This window comes from Chaetodon trifascialis, chromosome 1 (genome assembly GCF_039877785.1).
Source record: "Chaetodon trifascialis isolate fChaTrf1 chromosome 1, fChaTrf1.hap1, whole genome shotgun sequence".
NCBI classification, from domain to species: domain Eukaryota; kingdom Metazoa; phylum Chordata; class Actinopteri; order Chaetodontiformes; family Chaetodontidae; genus Chaetodon; species Chaetodon trifascialis.
This window is the reverse complement of record NC_092056.1, coordinates 30,424,738-30,439,076: the sequence shown is the minus strand read 5'-3', so window position 1 is coordinate 30,439,076 and position 14,339 is coordinate 30,424,738.

Genomic DNA, 14,339 nt, shown 5'->3' with positions numbered 1-14,339 from the left:
AGAATCTGCTCCATAGTGCTACTAGAGGCCAAAAACTCCGCAGAATACCTTTAATCCATTACAGTGGTCCTAGAGCTCACTGTGAGACATGTTGACTGACAGCTGATTCAGGACAGGGTTCCAAATTCTCCCAAGGTGACTGCTGCTTTGTCATACCAACCAATCAGACTATAGCATGAAATGACCCAGAATACACTTTCCAACATAACTCTCTAAAAAGCACCTTTTTATATTTGTTTTTTCAGTTTTAGTGCTATAATTAAAGCTGTAGACCCAAATCTGTATCTTGAAAACATGAGTGAATGACATATCACAGATATGTCATTCACTCATGTTTTCATGTATGCATGTTGCATATATAGTTTTATTCTACATCGCACACTCTGACATGACTCAAAATTGATATCTGAGATTGCAACTATTTATTAGGCCAACTCACACAATACAACAACCCTGTAACATCACTGTTATCACTCAGTTTATAGGGGCCTTAATTCACTGAATGCTGCATGGATGCTGTAGTTGTTTAAATGTACAGTCTAGTAGTGTATTTAGTGACACTTTGCTCTGCCAGGTGTTGCGGTCCAGTTTGTTACCAGTTGTCAGCAGGTTGGATAAGACATTACAAATATGGATTTGGAAGGTTACACTTACTTACTACTTTATCAGCCATTTGAGACCTCTTTAAAGTAAAATTAGATTTTGAGTATGATCGTCTGCATTAGGTTTTTTGAGGCTAGAGTCTCTCTTTTTGTGCACAGGTTCAGCCCAGTGGCCCTCAGTCTTCCAAATGACACACTTTTGTCAGCTAAATCTACTGAAAGAGGCAGCAGCTGAAATGGAACTATAACAAACTTGGGAGTGTTTGTTTAATTTGGCATTTATTTTCACTAATTCAAGTGAGTTTTGTAATTCTGCATATGGCCTGGATTTTTGATGTATGCCTAGAAGTAGTTTTACTGTTTAATCCAGTTGATTGGAGTATTACTACTAATTATTTTGATAATTCATTCTAAATACTAAAATTCTGAATGCAGCTCCATCCCTTTTGACTCACTAATCATTTTTATAATGCAGTATTTCAAATCCTCAGTGAAAATAAACACTAAAACTTATTCACTGTTCATAGTGCCAGAATATTCGCCACCACATTTCAGTTCTGTTTCATGTCCCATGCTGTTCATCTTTTTGTACCTTGTTCTGGATTTGATACGCCATTTTGCAGCAGCCGTTTTGTATTGTGTGTGAATAAGTCTGTCATACATTGACTGCCTTCTCCAATCAGTTCTTCAGCAGACTTTGGTTGTCACAGTCAGGGAAACACTTCATACATGTCTTATGTGGCTATCAAATGGCTGTAAGTCTTCCACACCATTAACTACTGAATGTACAGAATATGCAGATTTTCAGAAGTAAAAAACAGTGTGTGAATAAACTAAAGTTAACATTTCTGAGTTGTCAGCTGTTTAATGTTTTTGTTTGTTTTTGTGTGATGAATTTACTGTGATAGCTTAAAGGGGACAGATATGACAGACTGTCCTTGTTTTGACAGTAGCTCTGCTTTTTTAAATTATGAACTTATCAGCGTCAAAATATGTGTTTGTACACGATACATTTTCAGCAGCTTCTTATTACAACATGCAATTAATCATTCAGTACAGTATCCATACAATACAACACACAACATACCATCATTCCAAAGACATTTGACTGCTTGTGTGTCTTGACCGTTGAAGTTTGTTGTAGTGGTGTCTTTGTAGGGGTCAAAGTAGATGTCTTCTTGGGTCCACTCAGTTCTTCATGACTGAAAAAAGACCACTGACACAAAATGATTACAAAAAGATACAAAACCACTGCAAAACAACAAAAAAAGACCACAAAGAGACTCAAAAAACACACAATGAGATAAAACAACAAAGTGATACACAAAGAAATACATCATGTTATTGAATCAGAATAAAAAAAAGCTTTATTGCTAAGTATGATTTTACACATACGTGAGGTTGGTGCATGGCACATCTACTCAAAATAAGCTATTAAAAAGTAAAAAATATAACAATATAAATATATATACTCAAATCTGTTTTGTTTTTTGTTTGTTTTTTTTCCAGAAGAACAGTCTGTTTCTTTAGAAACACAGCCTGCTTTTTCAGAAAAGAAGTCCAAGCTTAAGATATCTTCTTGTTTCCAGTGCTTTGGGCTCTTGCAGTGTGGGGGTCTCGCTCCTCTGTCAGAGCCGTGGGGACCTTCTACATGTCTGCGCCTGGGGGCTCATTGTCTCATAATGAATCCATGTCTGTGTGTCATAACTGAGGGGATCCAAGCAGATTGTCTATTAGCTCTGATTTTGTGGTATTTGGTCATCATTACTGGAGGAAAATTTGCTTTTTCTGTGAATTGTGTGTAGGAAAATATGATAGTTTTAATATTAGTTAATATTAATATTAGTTCAAACCCAATTTTTGAATTTTGGCTGAAATCTGTTCAGCAGTAGCCATTTGAAGTGTTTACATTCTGTAACTGCTTTTTGATGTGGTACTTTTCATTGTTACTGGTGGACTCTTACCTTTCATTCACAGGACCTAATTGTGTATTTGACCCTGAGTTCAGCATTACTGTGTGCAACTACATTGTTGACTGTCTTCTTTACCTAACGTCTGCATAGGACCATTTCAGCCATGTTTTTCATCTGTGGGAGATTTCACTTCAACCAACACAGCACTTGCCATGTGTTGGCTCACACATACATTGCATGCTAGCTACAACCCAAAACGTCTGTTAACGTCTGTCTACATCATAGTTTTTTTCATCTAGTCATTCTCTCTATATAATCCTCCAAAATATCTTATTTTCTAAACTGACCGTGGTGTACCAGGGTTATTCCAGGGCTAACATCTATTTTAGAAAAAACTGTTTCATGAAAGAAATGTGTTTGGGCTACCAGTGTACTGGTAACACTCCCTCCATGCTGCTTATACAATGCATCCTGTGTATGTATTTGTTGGCACCCACCTGTATTGTTCATTGATCAGGACACGAAGGACAGGGGGAAGTTAATAAATTAGATCTCAGCTACATTTGCTCCAGATATGATAACAAGATTTTTCCCAACTGATTTCCAGACATGCACATCTTTGTCCCATAACATCACTGCTAGCTACTACAAAGACTGGCTAATGGTCGAGTGTGGTTTTATATGACGGGCACAGTCAGCTGGTCACCCCAAATCACAATTGGTTGGATACATCTATATAAATGCAGAGAAGTGCAGCACCAAAGAGAGAACCACATCAATCTTGAGGAAAATACATCATCAGTGACATCATACATCAGCAAATGTGTTGATGATGTGGTGATCACAAAAGACAATAAATTCCTTCCCCAGCCACAAAGCCTGAATGATGGTCAATACTGATATCAGATTTAACTTCAAACACAGAAATCATTAAGGTGAATGTGTTGCCGCAGATTCTGTACTTTGTGGACAAAAAGTCTCACAGCTCATTTAGAGGGGAAAGAGGCCAAGAACTAAGTACACAACCCTTCAACTTTTCAAAGATAAGGGAGTCACTCTGCCAGATCTTAAAGAACATCACAATGCTGCACATCTCTGATCTGTGGTATACTGGTGTTGTTCCAAACACACCACAAAATGGAAAGATATTGAATTAAGAATGAAGGATGTTTGATTGCAAATACGGATATGTTCAAGGACAATGAGAAAATGCTTGAGATTGACTTTGGAAATCTGGTATACAGAGATAACAGTTCTCAGCTGGATGACTTAAAATTCCAATTCCAAACCAGGGACAATGCACATATAGGCCATGACAGCAATACACGTAATTGTCAGGGGTGAATTGAAAAGGTTTCAGAAGTTAAAGAAAGATCATTTGGAGGACCACATTTTTTAGATATCTGCAAGCCAAAGACCATTTTGACAGAGCTATGAAATCAGATTTCCCCTGTGAACCAGATATTTTTAATTATCAGTGTGACACTCTGTAACACATACAAGAGCATTGTTGGATGTGTGAATTCAGTGTTTATCATGGTTTGGTGATGAGCAAAGGAATATCTATGCTGTATATTACAAAGGAATGGGGAACAGAACTCAAGATAGAAATATCCAGAGATGTACAATGTAAGGTACAACAAACTACCACCATCTCCAGAATGTGGAAAGAATTCTGTTCTTTCATCTATATGGACTGTGTTCAGAGAAGAATTATGGATCACACTCGTTTATATTCTGGGACTGTCTGAAAAATCAGTAAATATTGAGATGATGTATGGATAAAGTTGAAAGTGATATTAGGGTATGAAGTACCCAAGCCATGTGTTATTCTATATTTAGGTAACCTGAAACGCTGAATGATTTGTTGCACGGATCCACCCATGAAGTCATCCGTGGAAACTGTTTGGAAAAGGGCAGGCACTTTCAAAAAATACTTGCCAGGTGTTTGGATGAACCATCTGTCAATCACTGTCTATCACTGACTAACTTCAATCAATCAAAACAAGTAACCTTTTGACATCGTCCAGCCAAAGCCAGTTGGAATAAGAACGAAAACATCTTTTCTATCAAGGGAAGAGTTCGGTACCGTTCTTTGCTATTCTTTCCATGAAGAAATACTCTTCAGTTCTGATATAATTGATGCCACAACAGCATCTGAACTAACCTCTTTAGGAACCATCATTATTGTTTTTGAAGGAACAGTATCTTCTCTCAGTGTGACAGACTTAAACCACGGCAACCTGTAGCTGCCAGTAGTTCCTCATAGGATGCTGATTACTCTGAGACACTGGCTGGACATTGCTGAAGAAATACAGTTGGCTCCATAAGTATTTGGACATGGACACATTTTTCATTGTTTTGGCTCTGTATACCACCACAGTGGATATGAAATAAATCAATCAGTATACATTTTCAGTCCAGAGTCTCAGCTTTAATTTAAGGATATTTACAGTAATGTTGGGTAAAAAGTTGAGGAAATTACAACCTTTTTATACAAAGACTCCACATTCGAACGAACCTTTGTGACAATCTTTATTGTCACAATTTACACACCATGTACAGTTACGTGGGGTTGGGGGGGGGGCAGCAGCGGAGGATTATGGAGGATACCCGAGGTAAGCATGTGGAGAACATGCAAACTCCACACAGAAAGGCCCCTTTCCTCGAGCAGGCACCGAGGCATGGTGGAGGACACGCCCCCAGCGAGAATCGAACCTGGGACCTTCTAGCTGTGAAGCGACAGTGTTGCCACCGTTCACCCACCCAAATAACAAAATCTAAAATTTGTTACCCACCATTCCAGGGTACCAAAAGTAATTGCACAAATTAACCATAATATTAAATAAAGTACCACAACGTCTCACCAGTCTTTTTTTCTTTTTCTTTTTCTTTTTTTTTCTGTTTATGAACGTATCACACAGTTGATTTGGACAAACCAAATGTTTCTGATAGTTCTCTCAATGTTTGTTTCTGATTTTTGTGGATCATCTGATTGTCATCAGCAATATGAAAATGATGTCCTTGTCCTTATTTCAGCTTTATTGCATATTTATTACATTTTAAGGAACATCATATCCAACATAATAACATTTGGGGACAATCTGAGTGGGGTGTGGAAGATAATCTAACAATACTTTCTCCTCCTGTGTGGAAACTAAGTACTGTATCATCTGATAATAATCACCACCGAGCCTGTTCAGGTTATTCCACTCACACTGGCACACTACCAGAGTGTTACCTTTCAGAGAAGGGCTGTGCACATGTATGTGCCTGCTTCACTTGGAGGTGCTGTATGATTTTCAGTGCATGCATACTTGAGTGGTCACCCACCCAAATAACAAAATCCAAAAGCAAGAGAAATCTGAAATCTGAAATCTGAAAATGGCACTTTGTCAACGTCTCTTGAGCTCTGTATTATTTTACAAATGGCATTTTCCCCTTTCTTTCTTTTTTTTCCCTCTGGAATGCTGTCTTAAAGGAGGTGGTTTCTGCTTTCACCTTCATTTGTTCTCAGCAGGACTCAGTCAAACACTACACTGAGCTGAGGTGACCTAATAGTGGCCGTGATATACTTGTGTCTTACTTTACCAAACACAGGGTGCTATCGTTGAGCAGATCACTGGTAGCATTACATGATAAAACAATACCATTCCTCTGTGGGCCAGCAAGCCTTCAGACAGTAGGAACAATAGTAGCTTTGTGAGGAGTTTGTTCAGCTCTCTGTCAAAAAATATCCAAATGTTTCGTCCTCTCCTACCTGATGCAGCACCTCCTTAAAGTCCCACTTAATGTCTTTCTACCGGATGAAAAAAGTACTGAACTGTTGGTGTAATTTTCAAGGTCTAAAAGCAACATGTCTTTGATATCATTTCCAGATTCTAGCAGTGTGTGTAAAAGGTGTTTCTGAAAGAACACAGTATATTCTTACAGTAATATACATCAATGTTTTCTGATGTGAAATGGAGGACCTCAAGGTTCTATTCTTGATCTATCTATATTTCCTCTTTTGGCAAAATTATACACAGTCATGGAATAAATTTCCACAATGTTAATGATTCTTGGGATGGTACTTAATATACTATGTGCCAAAAGTCTTCAAATGAGTGCTGCAGCTCTAATTTTAACTGAAACTAGAATAACAAACTATATTACACAACTTTTTGTACTAGTACTACAGTACATGTACTGCTAACAAAAATACCACAAACTTTCTAAAAATCACCACATCTCTCTAACCCTGTATTTGTTTGCTGTCCCCCAAAGAAAGCTGTGCCCCCCCATCTATCTATCTATCTATCTATCTATCTATCTATCTATCTATCTATCTATCTATCTATCTATCTATCTATCTATCTGGACCATCGGCCATCCTGGGACCTTTCTTTCTCCTGGCCGTCACTGCCTTATTCCATATGTTTGGTTCTGGATCTTTGTCCCCCAACCTCTCCTCTTGTCTCTGGTTCTCTCTCTTCTGTGCATGTTGCCCTTGCCTCCTTCTCTATATCTGTGCTTATTTCCTGTCTGGAGTTGGTCTATTCTGCATGTGCAACATCTATTGCATGTCTGTTTGTATGGTATTGTAATGAGTTTTTCCTTGAGGGTCTAAGGATGTCCAATGTTTTACAGGTTGAAAAGCCCTTTCAGGCAAATTTAAGAGTTGTGATATTGGGCTATGTAAATGAAACTGAATTGGCTTGACCACAGTACAGTACACTACATGACAGGAACACAGCAGACACAAATTTAATGACTAGCTAACTTAACTTAGTTAACTTGCACTGGACTATTTGTTCTCCATGGAGAACAAATAGTCCAGTGCAAGTTAACACAAAGTAATACAAAATCTGTCCATTGTCATAGGTTATGCTTTTCATTTTTGCTTGTCCTAATTGAGGACATGCTCCTGGAACTTCATCAAGCCCTGTTCAGGAGGTGATGCTCGATCCAAGTTCCAGGTATTTTCAGGGGTTAGTGGCTGTGCTGTCAATACTGATTGCAATCACAATACAACTATGGACACTAAAACAAAGAAAATGTGTGGTGTCTGGCAGAAATGGAGATACAACACACACCCACACACAAATAAAGGATAACAATGCTCCAGTGGAGCAAACTGAACAATTAGGAGTAAGACATGTTGGATGCAACTTTTAGGCCCCAACAGTGATCTGGAATCAGAGTTAACATACCTCATTAGAATATCTGAGGTTTATTATGATGCTGTTTGATCAGGAATGGGATTTAAGGGGAAAAAAAATACAATTTTGTTTTGCTTCTACTTTCTAAATATCTCTGAATGCTAAAAGGACACTGCTCTGTTTTTTGTTTTTTTTTAAAGAATACTTGGCTACTTTAAAACTCACAAATACATGTTCAGATTACATCCAGTTGTAATGTGCTATGAAAAAACTTACTTGAGATTGTCTCACTTCAGAAACACTAAGGCCTGTATGTTATTGTTGCAAGATGAATGAAACATATTTATTCTTCAGGAAGCAAGAAGGCATTCCAGGAGCTGCTGCTGGCTGCTTTCCACATAGCTTTCTCAAGGGACTCTTTATCTTATTGCTCGGTCCAGGAGACAAGCAGCTATCAGAGGCCAGCTGTGTGACGTTCAGCTGCCTTGTGCCGAACTCTTAGAAAACAAAGAGGCTCTTTCTGATGGCTTTCACCCCCTGTTACCATAACCAGCTGTTAGCTGCACCATTTTATTAAGATTTAATTTTGTGGTGAAAGCACTTCACCTTCTTGCCAGATGCACGGGCCACTGAAGCAGAACCAAGTTATAAAAAGGCCACTGAAGGAATTCCCTCATGCTGGCATCCTAAGTCTCTCTGTCCTGCTGCTGCCTGCATTGCTGATATTTTTTTTTTTTTTTTCTAATAAGCTCAAAAACAATTTAAAGCATTACAAATGCACAGCTGAGTGCAAAAACCATGTAAACCATGGGTCTCTGTTTCAAGCAAGTGAGTACATGACAAGTAGAAGGACCTAAATGCAGATAGTCAAGGCAGATAGGAACAGCTCATCGATTTATTGATTTAGTGAAGATTCCTAATCTTACAGGTAGACAGGCAGGTAGACAGGTACAGGTAAGGCTTGAGGAACAAATACAGGTTGGCAGCAGGATGGCAGTCCGAACAATCTCCAAGAGGGCTATGGCAGGTTAGCAGGTCAGGAACAAACAACAGGTCAAAAGAACAGATCAGGTACAGGTTCAGGCAGGGGTTCTGGTTTAGATGACTAGAAAAGCAAAGGTATTAGCATCATTGACAGTCTGGCAAAGTGTGGGTGGAAATGGAGATCTAGATTGATAAGGGAAATGGGAAGCAGGTGAGTATGTTGGTGGGCAATGTCTGGTGATGGAAAAGTTGAGAAGGGGGTTAGTACAGGGCAGGGGGGAGTGGCTGGATCTGAAATGACAGCAGACTGGGACAGGTGGGAAAATCTGAGGGCATCTGGTGGATGGAAGATAAATGGCAATACAGGAGGCTGCAGAAGTGAGGGTGTGGCTGAAGAGAGGGGCTGAGGCAGACGCTGTGACACTGTCTTGTTATAGGCTTGCTGGGGTCCAGAGCTGTGAAGCTGTTATCTGGAAGAGATGTTTTATTTATTTATTTATTTATTAAATGATCAAAATTATACTAATTTATTTCTTTATTTAGCAAATTTAAAGAAGCATCCAAACCCTCTAAGATGATCATAGTCAGGTATGAGTTTAGCAGTTGAAAGTACATAAACCTGGGTAATTATCATCAAAATCTGGTCTTCATCACACAGGGTTGTGGAAGTGTGAAATGCCTCAGTCAAAGGAGATTTCTGCAGAACAAAAAGTTGTTGATGGTCACCAGGCTGGAAAAGGTCACAAAGCCTTTCTAAGTTTGGCCTTAACCAAGCCATGGTCACTGTCACTGACAGTGTACAAACGGAGGAAATTCAACACTACTGTTACTCTCTCCACGAGTTATCATCAGACAAAAATCACTCCAAGATCATGCATATCATTTTGCAGGACGTCACAAAAAAACCCCAGGGTAACATTTGCAGATCTACAATCCTTTCCAACATTGGCTAATATCACTGTTCATGAGTCTACCATCAGGCATGACAGCAAGGAAGGGGTCGCTACTCTAAGCCACCAGATCATCACTGCCTGTCTAAAGTCGGCTAAAGCCCAACAGGATGAACCAGAAGGCTAATAGAAGAATCAGAAGATGGTAGAAAATACATTCCTCAACAATTATGCCCCACCTTCAGTGCTGTCCTTTCTTCCTTCCCAGGAGATTTAAGCAGAGCCAGAGGACACAGAACAGATTGCTCACCTGCACTGATATGAATGAACACAGTGTAAGAAAGGTCACACACTCACATACACTAAGCAATTATGAAAATCTCTACCCACACATCCACGTGTTTTTCTCTTTTCACAACCCTCACACTCGATTTTCAGTGTAAATGTTCATGGTGTTGTGCAGTGGAAGAGTTAAGTGTTGAGAGTCAAGGTCTTCTCTCAAGTCCTCTGTTAATATCCAAGTTACCAGGTCAACTACGGCATGGTGAATTTAAAGAGTTTCCTGACAGACCTAAAACACAGGGGTCATAATTGGTAAATTAGACCTGGGCCTCATTTATAACCCCTGCATTTGTGGGTATGAAGGTGTGAAGTAATCACTCTGATTTCTTTAAACATATATACGGCAGTAGCAGTGATGCATACTGTTGCATGACAGATGCATTGGCAAAGGTAGAAGATTATAGGAATGAAAAGTGAGGGAACAAGTGTTCACAGAGCACAGACATTTCCTGGCCCATGATGAAGACTAACTAACTAACTAAGCAAAACCATGTTATTCCAGTCCAAAGTACTGAGCACTTCTGGATCTCTGGCAACCGATTGCCTGGGAATTAGGTAGCAGGTATTGTGTTTGACATCAAGTATCTATGTAATGTTTACTTTTCTGCCTAATGCCCCATTTGGAAATAATATAATCACTCTTTGATCAAGACACTGAAACTCAAATTGCTCCTGTTTGATGGGCCAGATATCATCCCTGTGCATGTGTTTGTGTGTGAATGGGTGAAAGAGGGGCAAATTGTTAAGTGCTTTTACCAAGGACTCCATTTACCAAGTGTTTCAGCTGCCTAACCTCAACCATATCTTCATCATAGTTTATTTGCCTTGACAATAATCTACACTTTGTCTATACTTTAGTTTCCATGCACAGATAGTACAGAAAGTGAACATTAAAAATAATCCAGGGCTTTCCTGAATTGTCCTATATTGTTGTTCTTCTCTGACAATGGGCATGTCTTTCTGTATCCATTTTTGTATTTTGTGTTTTCAGGTGTAATGAACACCGTATTTTATAGGTACCATTAGATGGTCTTAGACTGAAAAACTTTCTATGAAAGTGAATTAGCACATGAGCATGCAGGCATCAAATTCAGAGTGGTTTGTACATTAAATATCTTGTCTTTGTTCTATATTCAATTGAATATAGGTTGAAAGGGATTTGCAAATCAGTGCATTCTGTTTCTATTTACAATATGTTTACACAGCCTTCCTGCTGGTTGGAAGCAGGGTTGTACACTGCATTCACTGTAGAAGTGCAGAATATCTTTTGTTAAGAAGGAACTAATACATTTCTATTGTACAAATGAGTTTACACATAGACTTCAAGGACCTTTGGAATAGGTGCCAAATCAAGCTGAATGCCTCATTTGCATGAGAGAAGACAGTTTCAACACAGTGTGGAAGAAATTACTTAACATTTCTGTTCCAGTAGAGCCAATTTAAACTTTGCCTCTCTTCTCTTCATTCCTCTTCCATTCTCATCTTTGATCACATTAAGAGCTCTTGATGTTTTCTTTTCTCCTCTCCGTAAGTGAATTCTAATTGCTCTTATTGCAGCTGATTAGCTCTTCACTGTTCCAGTTTTGGAAGAATAATTGTTTTTTGTCCAACATCATAAATCAATGAAAGGAATTTTGATGGTGTCACATTGTTACAGTTCAGCAATTCATTTACCTAAACATATTTCACGTGTAACACATTTACTGTACCATTTACTGGCAGAGGACAGCTGCATTATTTACAGATTGACCAGACGCACTGAGAAACAGGACAGTCAAATGATAAATCCTACCTTTGTAAAAATGTACCTGCTTTTTTAAAGTGTGAAAGGATTCAATCCAGCTCATTTTTGAAGTATTACTTTCTGAAGTTGATTTGCCGCCACAATTTTCACTTTTGTGGATGAATACAGAAATTTACTGCTGAGCACTGTAGTTCACTAAAAAAATATTACCCAGGACTGGTTTTATTTCCAAACTCCACCACAAACTGAAAACCTTTACATATGACTGTTATAATATGAATGCGGCTATGACAACCTATGGATTCTGACAACATTTGAAGCATGTTTCTGAGCTGTATTATCACAAAGGTATTAATAGAAACATTGAGACATTTTGTCAGGAGACTCCAGTGCTAAGGCCAACTAACATTTGTACCTGACATCCACATCAGCCACAAGCACCCCAATTTCTGCTTCTGTGAATATTTTTTTATTTTTATTTTTTTTGCTCTTTTGCTCAGATCTTGGCATGGTTCTACATAAAGAACAACTGACATGGAGACTCATTTATATATATTATATATATATTGCTTATGAGGAGAGTGTCTTCCTCCATCTTTGTCTGAAAAAACATAGACCATTTCTATAAATGCTCTAACATCAGTCCTCCTTGTAATAACTAATGGGGTACCACAAGGTTACCTTCTTGATCTGATCTTAGTATTCTAAGATCTGACCTTAATCAAACTTCAGTGCTAGTTAAAACAATGACATTATTGGCATTAAATTGTGGATGTGTGTAATTATTCTATTTATTCTTGTTGTTTAAGATGTTTCTTATTCATAAGACCCCATAATTCCATTGTACACTTTCCTGCCGATTACACACTTACAGGTGTATTTAAGAACCCTATACAGGTCAGTAGGGTAAAGGGAGATTATGTATTGCAGCCATTTTTTCTACTTTGAGTAAATCCAAAATCCCCATTTGTTGATGTAATGAGCCAGGCTTTTGTTTCTCAGTGTTTAAAAAATGATAGTGGTAAAGATGAAAATAAAATGACAGCTGGATATTATTTTACTTTCCCCTGTTTATTGCAAATACAGCCATCCCTCCTCTAATTCTAATTCTAATAGAAGTAAAGGCTTGATGGCATAGAGCTGCACTTGTAGCTGCAGTTACTGGGTAATTAATGATCCTAGATATGTATCTCTCAAACCCAGCAGAACATTTCTGGCACCATTTACAATACAGATTGAAAGTTCATCTGGGCAGTTTATCTGGTGTCAAGGTGTCATGTTTGTGTGAAAAGCTCAATAATGACCCTTGGACAACTTGAAATGTAAGTCTGAGGGATGTTGCTCCAAAGAATAGCTAAAAATGTGTATTGGAAGTCATAAATCATAAAGGGGTATGTAATTGTTCATTCACAGTTTGTTTTCTTCTCCATGAGCCTGCATGGACAAGCACTGGTTTGGTGACTTGAAGGTCAGGAAACATCTAGGTTGGAACAACTAGGGATTTGTTTGAAAATTTTGATAAATAGATGTTTGAGATGGAAGCATGAAACTTACAACATTTAAATGTGTAACTAGGACTTCACAACAGTTGGAAGTAGGATTCTCCTTTAAAATCAAACATGTTGGAAAACCATTGTAGCATCTGGGGCAGCTCGCAACAAGGATCACAAATGCTCAGACTAGATGACCTGTCGAAGCGATGAGCTTCAATGCGTGCTGACTGAACACTTCTTGTCTCAAATCTTAAAAATTTGGCAAACTGTGACTGTATCATGTAGACTGTAACATGCACAAACTGTGCACACAACTATGAAATACTTCACATTCCCTAAATTCTGCTAGCAAAGTTGTTCATATCTCACACCTATGATACCATGACGTCAGCTACTCTAAAACTGCTCAAAATGAATGAAGCCCCTGTATCTTAATACTGGACTGACTAGATTTTGGGTGTGGATAGATTGGCATGATGGCTCCAAAATAGATTTTAAGGTTTTACTGATCCCTTTTCAAACAAAAAGAGGAACAGGTAGAGAGAGATGACTGTGTGCAGACAGAAGTCGCTGTGTGAACTAATCCAGGATCCACTCATGCTTCCCTGAACAGCACAGGAGAGCGGGCCAGCTATCCTAAATGCTGTGGGAGTCTCTTACAGAACTGCTCTGAGTGTCCACACAATAGAGTGTATTGATTCAATCCGATGTATCCAACACTTTCACTGGAGCTGTGTACTGTGTACAAGCAGCCTCTGAGAATTTCTCTGCAACAGGAGAACAGGAGATATGTCCTCTGTGGCACTGCCATTAAAGCATTGCATTTCTCTGCAGAGGAACACAACCCCAAGTGTGTGTGTGTGTGTGTGTGTGTGTGTGTGTGTGTGTGTGTGTGTGTGTGTGTGTGTGTGTGTGTGTGTGTGTGTGTGTGTGTGTGTGTGTGTGTGTGTGTGTGAGTAAGTGAGTGTGTCCATTTATTACTCATGTTGTGGGAACTCGCCATACTTGCAGGGACAAAATGCAGGTCCCCATAATGTAAATCATTAAATTTTAGGGTGTAGACTTCAGTTAAGGGGTTAGTGCAAGTTTAGGGTTAGGTTTAGGTTAAGGTTGAGTTTAAAGTTAGGGTAAGGTTAAGGTTAGGGTATGGTTATGTTTAGGGTTGGGGTTGGGGTTATGCAAGTAGTGGTTAGGGTAAGTCTCCAGGAAATGAATCTGTCTATGTAATGT